Source organism: Coturnix japonica, chromosome 25 (assembly GCF_054131305.1).
Source record: "Coturnix japonica strain WE chromosome 25, WE-NBRP24, whole genome shotgun sequence".
Taxonomy (NCBI): domain Eukaryota; kingdom Metazoa; phylum Chordata; class Aves; order Galliformes; family Phasianidae; genus Coturnix; species Coturnix japonica.
The window spans coordinates 2,899,465-2,909,293 of record NC_140687.1 but is presented as its reverse complement, the minus strand read 5'-3'; the positions used below and the strand labels follow the sequence as shown (position 1 = coordinate 2,909,293).

The 9,829-nt window shown below is 49.3% G+C and overlaps 1 long non-coding RNA gene across 1 annotated transcript; it reads right to left on the bottom strand.

The window, feature by feature from the left end:
* Window positions 1-283: 283 nt before the first annotated feature.
* Window positions 284-5,694, bottom strand: LOC146756834 (uncharacterized). The gene is made up of 4 exons (XR_014937203.1): window positions 5,496-5,694; window positions 3,761-3,832; window positions 3,166-3,320; window positions 284-329 (listed from the first exon to the last, which is right to left on the bottom strand). It is a non-coding gene; the product is annotated as an uncharacterized LOC146756834 (long non-coding RNA).
* Between the last annotated feature and the right edge of the window lie 4,135 nt (window positions 5,695-9,829).

The following is a 9,829-nucleotide window of genomic DNA, read 5'->3' as shown; positions in this document are numbered from 1 at the left end:
CGCTCCGCTCACCCACCTGCCCGGTGTCGCCCGGCCCGAACCGGGAACGGCTGAAGGGACGGGGAGGGCAGCAGAGATGGGGACGGGGTCTAGGGCGGCCATTCTGAGAGACAGCCCTTCTGAGGGCTGAGCTGCAGGGCAGTGGAGAAACCCACCCGTGACCAGGGTCACATCAAAGCTGCATGAGGCTGTGTTACTAAACACGGTGCCACACGGCCTGCAAAACCATGCGGGCGGGACAAAACATGGCACGTACCTGGCAGTGAGATCACCTCAAGCTATCTGCAGCAGTTCCTTGTCGCTTTGCTCGGATGAAATGAGAGCAAAAGCTGCACCGAGGCAGTGGGTGGAGGGCGAGGAGAGGAGAGAGAAAGAGCAGGTCAGTGAGCAGGGCTAAGACAGTCATGGAATAACACACACAGCACAACCGTCCCATCCACTTGCTGCAAGTCATGCTGAGTCTCAGGCTACGTGATGCCTGTCCGCCCAGCAACTTTACGATGCTTCCACAACTGAGCAAAGAAGAGCTGCACCAAGCCCTTGGATGATGGATTCCCTGCTCCTGCTGGCTTCAGCCTTCTGCATTCCAATTCCAATCTAAACCATTCCTGCGGTGGTAGTACTTGAATCCTCATTTGGGGCTGGACCTCAACAGGTCAACACATCAGAAATAACACAACGTGCATCTGGAAGACATGTCTCAAAGCCCAGAAAATCCAACTCTCTGACCTTGGCACAATTCACCAACCAAGAGCCAGGCCTTGACAACTTGACTGATCTGGGCATGCGGGAGGGGGGCAGACAGTGGACCACAAGTGTCCATTTCCACTGCAGCTCCCTGTAGAGAACAGCACCAATCAGCAGGCGTGAATCAATTCATTCACAAGCTGCACAATGACTCTGTTCTTTACATGATAAAAAAACACACAGAGATTCCTGACCAAAAAGTTGGGAGTTAATAACGACCAAAGAGGTTCCTGTTCCTACGCCTCATCCTCTCACCCCAACTCCTGGGTGATGCCCACAGGCTTCAAGTCAGCTCTCAAATCCACTGAACTCCCGTCACGGAACTCCATCAAAAAGGATGTCACACATGTGACACTTACATACATGAGAATGTATGTATCAGAAACACTGATGCCAGCAGGAGCAGAGAGGCGATTGTCCCCCTGTACTCAGCACTGGTGAGGCCACAACTCTAATTCTGTGTCCAGTTTGTGGCCCCTCACTGAGAAAAAGACACTGAGGCATTGGAAAGTGTTCAAAGAAGGGCAACAAAGCTGGTGAGGGGTCTGGAGCACAATGGAGCCATATGAGAAGAGGCTGCGGGAGCTGGGAATGTCCAGCCTGGAGAAGAGGTGGCTCAGGGGAGACCTCATTGCTCTCTAAAACTTCCTGAAGGGAGGTTGCAGTGAGCTGGGGGTCGGCCTCTTCTCTCATGTCATTACTGATAGAACTAGAGGGAATGGTTTCAAGCTGCGGCAGGAGAGGTTCAGGCTGGACATTAGGAAATATTACTTCTCAGAAAGGGTGGCCAGGCACTGGAATGGACTGCCCAGGGAGGTGGTGGAGCCATCCCACCTGGGGGTGTTCAAGGAATGACTGGATGTTGTGTTGAAGGACGTGGTTTATTGGGAGCTATTGGTAATAAGAGAACGGTTGGACTGTTCTTTTAGGTCTTTCCCAACCCTGGTGATTCTATGATTCTGTGATTCATACACTAAGAAGCAAGGAGAGGCTCTTTTGTTAAATCTTTCAATAGAGAGAAGAGTTGATATCTGCTTCTCCCAACAACAGAAACACGGAAACAACTTTCCAAGCCCACCTGCCATACAGTAGGCAGAAAACGCACATTGTAAAGGAGCACGCACATCCCCTCTGGCATAAGTCGAGCCCAAAACCCACCTTCAGATCTCTGTGCATTTCCCTTGTTTTACACCAATGCAGCCTCGCTGCAGCTCCGTGGGTGTCACACAAGGCCTGCATGTCCTCTTTCTCCGCAAACCCCACCCTCAGGCCTTGCTCTGTGAGGATTGACACCTGAGCAAAAACAAGCACTAAGAACGAGAGTAAAGCACACTGGATTCGCCCTGGCCTGGCCCAAGCCACAGTCCTACCAGACAGACCCTGGAATGAAAACTGCTCCACAAACCACAGATGGACACCAGCACACAAGAAGTTGATCGGATACAATCCCATGCAAGCACCAAGCCTCCTAAGGAAGCTCTGTGCCATCAGCTCCTTCATCGCCTTTCCTTCTCACCTCAATCTTAAAGTGGCTTCAACATCTGCCAGCACGTCTTACCACGCACCTGCTCATCACACAGTGCTTCAACAGCAACAAATTTGCTTCCGGGGCCCTCCTTCAACTCACTGTGCTAACACTCATGATTCAAATTACACAGAAATCCTAGCAGAAGTTCTCAGTGAGAACTGCACCTAACATTCCTCCTTCTACAAGCAACAGCCACAACAAGTGGTCATGAAAATGCTTTCATCAAAAAGAAGCAGAGACGGCACGGCAGGACAGATGTACTCTGTGTGCACGTCTGAAGCCTTTTGAGAACCTAGTCGTTCTTCCTGCAGGACCCCTGTCTTCTGTTAAAAGCTGAACGGTCCCCAGAGCACCTGTTTCCATCAGCTGCCACCATCCAAAGTAGCCAGCCTTCTTACAGTCACCTGGCCCAAACATCCCTTTTGCTCTACACTTGATTCACAGAATCACAGAATTGTAGGGCTTGGAAGTGATGGGAGCTCGGCATGCACACCATCCTTCCAACAGCACATCCCAGCAGCAAGGGATCACAGCGCTGGCACAGCTGAAACAAAAAGGGTGTGCGAGTTTCCTGTTAGCACTCAGTGTAAACAAATCTACCACTGAGCAACACCGTGAGCCCCCACTCACCTCAGCACAGGTCAACCTGTAACCCCAGCCTTCCCCTATCCATGTGCACATGCACACCCGTGTGCCACCCTGCCTGCTTTGCACACCTCCATGCACACACCGCATCGTGTGCCCTCCTTTGTATTCACAGACGTGTGCAAACCACCCCTGGGAACACGTACGTGCCTACACCTTCCACAAACACCCCTTTGTGTGCACCTGTGTGCAACCCAACTCCTCAGCACACGCACACGTTTGTGCCACCCTGTCCACGCACTCACCACGTGCCCTCCAGCATCACTGCTGCCTCCTCTGGTACCAGACCCGCAGATGCTCCAGAGCTCATTAGCATGGACTTCCTTCCTCCCCTCAGCAGCTGCTCCTGCACTCACCTTCATTCCTACTCAGATACCGGCTGCTTCCAGCACCAGCTGACCTGCAAGACACAGAAAGGAAAGGAAGGAGTCATGCAAATCCCCAAGAAGCCCAAGGCTGCATCACCACCACGTATGGCAGCCTCAGGAAGTCAGCTGCAACTACAGACTTTGTCAGAATGGAAACAGGAATCGTCAGTTAATTGTGACCTCTGAACTCATTGCCACCATCAGAAACAGGTACTGAAATCGCTCACTTCACTGCAGCTGGTTACCTCCTGATTTTGGGAAAATGCAGACACGGAATTGAAGGACACCAGCAAAGTGACATCTACTTCATTGTAGGTGGTTAAGCTTGGAAGCAGGACTTGAGCAAGAAAAGCTTCTCAGCTCCTTGTAAGACACTAAGTGATGGGATGATTTCCCATCCCTGCAGAAATCCTGACCTCTGCCACAGGTGGCTGAGTGACACAAAAGCTGTGTCCTTGGTTCCCAGCCTTACCTTCTCATGTCGTTCATCTTGCTCTGCAGCTCCTGCTCTGAATAGTCTTCTTATATTCCCACATGATGTACCCTGAAATACATCATTTAGTGAGTCTGAACAAAACATAAGACATTAATTGGAACTGTGAAGAAATGTCTTTTGCACTTTACTTGGAGAATGTTCCATCCTATAACTTCTGCTCTCAATTGTAACACATGATTTTTTATAAAAAGAAAGATAACAAGTCAGCTCTTCAGTGTGCACATTGATGAAACTTGGTGAAATACAACTTTAAGAAAAGGTAATTTGAAAACTTCAATATTCTTATCAGAATCTCTGCTATTAGTTACCGTTCCAATGTTCTGATCTGATGATGTGTCTCTCAGAGCTGTTTTGTCACTCCCCCCCTCAAATGCACTTCAAGTGCTTTAGGAGCATCACTGGAATTTTGAATAAACTCGATATATCTTAGCAAAGCTGCTACAGCTGCACAACTGAAGTACTTTGGAAAAAAAAGAAATCTTTAATGAACGCTGAACAGTGTTATTTAATTATAATCCAGGTAATTAAATTAATTAAACCAAGGAAATCACCTTCCAGTCACTCAGCTCTCACCAGGGAAATCGCTTCCCTGCCAAGCAGATGCAACCAACACAAGCTGCTACATCACTCTAGGGCCCCACTGAGTCTTCCCAAGGGGTCTCCAAAGGCTTCCCTGTTGACTTCTGGGAACCTGGGAACACTCACATGGAAGCCAGTGCCCCCTAATGTGCCCCAGACGTTTCTCAGGGCCCCACAATTAGCTCTACAGACATCCAGACATGCCCCAGAGCAAGTATGTGTGCTGTAGGGAGCCCAAGAGACATTCCAGAGCACCCTAGTACTCCTCAGTGCACTCATGGATGCTTCACCTGTCTCTAAATATGCCCTACTGGACTTTGTTTTCTCTTCTGGAGCTTTCCTTAGTTCTCAGCTTTGCTTTCTCATGCCATTTATCTCGCTCCACAGCTTTTGCTCGCAATATTCTCTCTTGCATTCCCACCTTCCAACAGAATCACAGAATTGTAGGGGTTGGAAGGGACCTCTAGTGATCATTGAGTCCAACCCCCCTGCCATGGCAGGTTCCCTACACCACGTCGCACAGGTAGGTGTTCAGGCGGGTCTTGAATATCTCCAGAGAAGGAGACTCCACCACCTCCCTGGGAAGCCTGTTCCAGTACTCCGTCAGCCTCACTGTAAAGAGGTTCTTGCACACATTTGTGCGGAACTTCCTATGCAGAAGTTTCAGCCCATTACCCCTAGTCCTGTCCCCACGCACTACTGAAAAGAGACCAGCCGTGCCACTATGGCCCCCACACCTCAGGTATTTATAAACCTGGATCAAATCCCCTCTCAGCACCGCCAACGACAACCCTCTGCACTCTGCCAGTCAGACAGTTCACGACCCACTTCACTGTCCACTCATCTATCCCATACTTCCTCAGCTTTGTTATAAGGATGTCGTGGGGGACAGTATCAAAAACCTTTCTGAAATCAAGGTAGACTACATCTACCACTCTAGCCCCGTCCACCCAGCTAGTGACATCTTCATAAAAGGCCACCAGGTTGGTCAAGCACGACCTCCCCTTGGTGAACCCATGCTGAGTACTCCTGATAACCTCCTTATCACCCAGTTCTCTGGAGATGGCATCCAGCACAAGCTGTTCCATCACCTTCCCTGGGACAGAGGTGAGGCTGACTGGCCTATAGTTACCTGGCTCTTCCTTCTTGCCCTTTTTGAAGACTGCAGTGACACTGGTCATCCTCCAGTCTTCAGGCACCTCCCCAGTTCTCCAAGACCTCTGAAAGATTACAGAGAGCAGCTCAGCAATGACCTCCACCAGTTCTCTCAGCACCCGTGGATGCACCCCATGCACCCATCCCATGTATTTATGGACATTAATGTTTCCTAGGCAATCACAGACCACCTCTTCCCTGACTAAAGAGAAATCTCCTATTGTCCAGACTCTCTCATTAACCTCCAGGGTCTGGGATTTCTGAGGGAGAGCCTTTTCACTAAAGACAGAAGCAAAGAAGGCATTCAGTGTTTCTGCCGTCTCAGCATCCTCTGTTATCAGAACGCCTTCCTCCCCCCCTTGTTTTTTGTTTATTAGCAAACTATTAATATACTACAAAATAATAGCACTAATTACTAAGTAACATCACCATGCCAGCATCCCGACCACCTGCTTTAGAGATTTCTCCTTCATTTTGTGCAACACTTCAAAAACTGCAAAGGAAAAAAGCAAGTACAGAACCAGTGCACCACTTCCCTCAGGATTTTACAGTCTCATTCATGTCTCACAGATGGAGGCCCTGACAACAAGAGCTGTGTCTGTCCATAACAAGGACTCACCTCTGCAGGTGCAGGGGCAGCTCTCAGAGAAGCCTTCTTCATTTCTGCTTTCTTCTCTTTTTGTCTTTTGACTGGGAGGTGGTGTTGATCTGCCTGAGGGAAGGGAGGCCCCTTCAGAGGGATCTAGATAAGCTGGATCAACCTCACTGGGCTGAGGTGAATGGGATGTGGTACACCCAGGCCAAGTGCCAGGTCCTGCACTTTGGCCACAATAACCCCATGCAGCGCTATAGGCCTGGGGCTGAGTGGCTGCAGGACTGTGCAGAGGAAATGGACCTGGGGCTGTTGGTCGATGCTCAGCTGAACATGAGCCAACAGTGTGCCCAGGTGGCCAAGAAGGCCAACGGCATCCTGGCCTGTCTAAGAAATAGTGTGGCCAGCAGGAGCAGAGAGGTAATCATCCCCTTGGACTCAACACTGGGGAGGCTGCACCTCAAGTCTTATGTTCAGTTTGGGGTTCCTCGCTACAAGAAAGTCATTGAGGCACTGGAACTTGTACATGGAAGTCTGTCCCTCGAGCAGCTCCCATTCATCATCAGCTCCCATTCTGAACCCCACTGTGCAAAACAGCAAAACTTCTACTGCAAATGGCTGCAGTCACCAAAGCTCAGCCCACTATCCAGGTATCAGCCTTCTCCCTTCTGTTTTCCATCTTAGCCCATAGTTTTGCTTCCAGAAATGGAACTCCTCTTTAACAGCCAAAACACAAACTAATACATCACTTTCACTGCTCCTTCCCGCACCCCCATAGGAATGGTTACCTGACATCCCCTACAGCACAGCACCTGCACACAAGTATCATTCAAACTCTATTCTTTCAAACTTCTTGAGAGAGGACGGTAAAAACTCACGTATGCATGGCGGTAAGGACAGTCTGTCCCCATCACATCCCTCTGTGTGCTGAAAGCTGCCATTGGATCTCTTGCAGCCTGCTGGCTGCTGCTCACAAACACAGGGAACTGCACCGCACTGATTCTAAAGAGAGAAAGGAAGAAACTCTGGCGGGAATGAGCACCCAAGGTTTGCAGAGATGCTCCAGATTGTGACAGAGATGGAATATCAGAGTGCTGGGACATGATTGATCACTAAGGAAAACACTTGGAAGCACATTCAATCTGCAGAAGCTGTAATTACTGGGCACAGTCAGCTTTCCTATGGCTCATCTGGAGGAGGCGGGTGCTCTCAGACATCTGCTCAGGGGCTTCAGCTGAGACACTTGCACAATGCTGGGATCATTCTGATGGAAACTATGTCTTCAGATACCATGGTTAAATCCATCCAAAATGATCAAGCCGAGCCTTAGCTCTTGAGCAGCACTTCTTCCCCACCCTTCACTACTCCAAGCAGCTCCAACAAACTTCTCAGAAGAAATCCAGGCCAGCACAGACCTGGAAGACCAGAACCAAGTGCCGCTTGTGTGACGGCAGTGCCCACTCCTTGCTTCCACCCTGCTCCAGCAGGTTAAGGAGTCTGAGCCTCACTGGCCTTTGACAGCTCAAGACTTTCAGCACCTCATGCCAACATTTCTCACTAAGATACACCTCAGGCATTGAATTCTCTTCTCACTACCTCCTCCCAGTCCTCTCCTAGGAACAGAAACAATTCAGATTCTACAGCAAACTACAGCATCTGCACTGCAAGAGCACACTGAACCACCTGCAACAATGAAACATGGTTTTGGAGAGTGGGTTTGAAAACACACCTTTAGACAGCTGTCTCCCTGTAGCCAAAAGGAAACCAAGCAGCAAAAGAAGAGTCCAGCCTGAAACATGCCCATGCTACTAGCCCAGGTTTTTCACAATGAATGTAAAATCCATCCTGTTCTTGAGGTAACAAATGACCAGTGGGTCTCCCCTTGCTCCACCCCTTCTCCTTCAAAGCCAGAAAAAGAAAGAAAAAACAAGCAGAAGAAACCCAGATGTACCTTTCCACACACAGAGCAGAAAGTGGAACAGCAGATGGTCTCCTTCCTGAGACATGGTGGGGAGCATCCCAGAGGAAGCCCAAGTTCTTTGCTTCTCCCCACAGGGACTTCAAGCACTCTTGGCAAGAGCTGCTTTGGTTCTTTCTTCAACTGCTTCCATCACCAGAATCTCCTTTGGAAAAGGAACACTAAAGAAAGAATCAGCAAATGAGAAAGAATGAGCAATAACCACTTTCCCAGCTTTCTTCTGACATGCAATTAAGACTCACGACTTGGGCAAGGTCTTAAAATCAGCTGGTTACAAGAACTGTCCCAAAATATATCCAGCTTCTGTACAGCTGCCGTTATTTCTGTCAGTGAGTGTAATCACAGAATCATAGAATGGCCCGGGCTGGAAGGGACCTCAAGGATCATGAAGATCAATCGCCTCCCTGTCCCTGCTGGCCATCCCCTCTTCTGATGGAGCCCAGGGGACCATTTGCTCTCTGAGCTGCAAGAGCACGCTGATGGCTCACGTTCTGTTGTTCATCCACCAGGACCCCCAGGTCCTTCTCTGCGGGGCTTCTCTTAAGGACTGCTCCTCCCAGGCTGTAGAAATGCCTGGGATTCCTCCAGCCCAAGTGCAAAACCTTGCACTTTGCTGTCTTGAACCTCATTAGATTCACCTAGGCCAACCTCTCGGTTGAGCTCCCTCTGAATGGCATCCCTTCCTTCCACTGCATCAGCCGCACCACTCAGCAAACAGCAGAGGGTGCACTCCATTGCATCATTGGTGTCACTGATAACCATGTTAAAAAGCACTGGTCCCAAGACAGACTCCTGGATGACACCACTTGTTATCAGCCTTCACCTGGACATCGAACCATGAATCACCACCCTCTGTCTGTGGCCTTTCAACCAATCCCTTATCCACCAGGTGGTCCACCTGTCAAATCCATATCCCTCCAGTTTAGAGATAAGGATGTGGTGGAGGGCCATGTCAAAGATCTCGCTCAAGTCCAGGTCAATGAAATCTGTTACCTTCCTTTTGTCCACAAATGCCGTCACTCCATCATAGAAGAGCACCAGATTGGTTAGGCATGGCCCTCCCCTGATAAAGCCACGCTGGCTGTCTTGGATCACATGCTCATTCCTTATATGATCAAGCATGTCTTTGAGGCAGATCTGTTCTTCAGCATTTTCATCACAGTTCTACATTTGAATCAAATAATTGGTGTTGCTGCCACCAAGAAAACCTCTTTGTCTTCTACTCCTGCTGCAGCTTTCACCAGAAGCAAAGGGAGAGGCCACCTCCTAGATCCAAATTTTAAGAAACCAACACCCAATAGGTGTCATCTGAAGTAAAATAGGAGAGAAATCAAGATGACTCTTCTGCATCCAGCTTGGATCACTCCCTCACTCAGGCACACCACCATCAGATCAAGCAGATGCTGCCTTCAGCTTAGAGACTGTATGGGAAATCACACCTTGAACCTCTGATTAATCAGCTGAGGCAAGTGTTGGGTCAGCTGCGGGAGCACAGGTGAGAGTAATGGAGCTGTGCTCACAGAAGGGGTGGACCTCGACTCCACCTCCTCTGAGACCTCATTTAAAGGCTGACCACCACTGAGGCAGCATCTCTTGGAGATTGCTCCCCAGTTGAGACTGCCTCAGCTTTCTGGTCAAAACATCGACATTGGTGAGTTTTCCTTTGCTAACAACCTTTGACTATTTACCACCATCTTGGTTAACATCTTTTTATTAGCCACCCTTACAGAGACCATTAGGG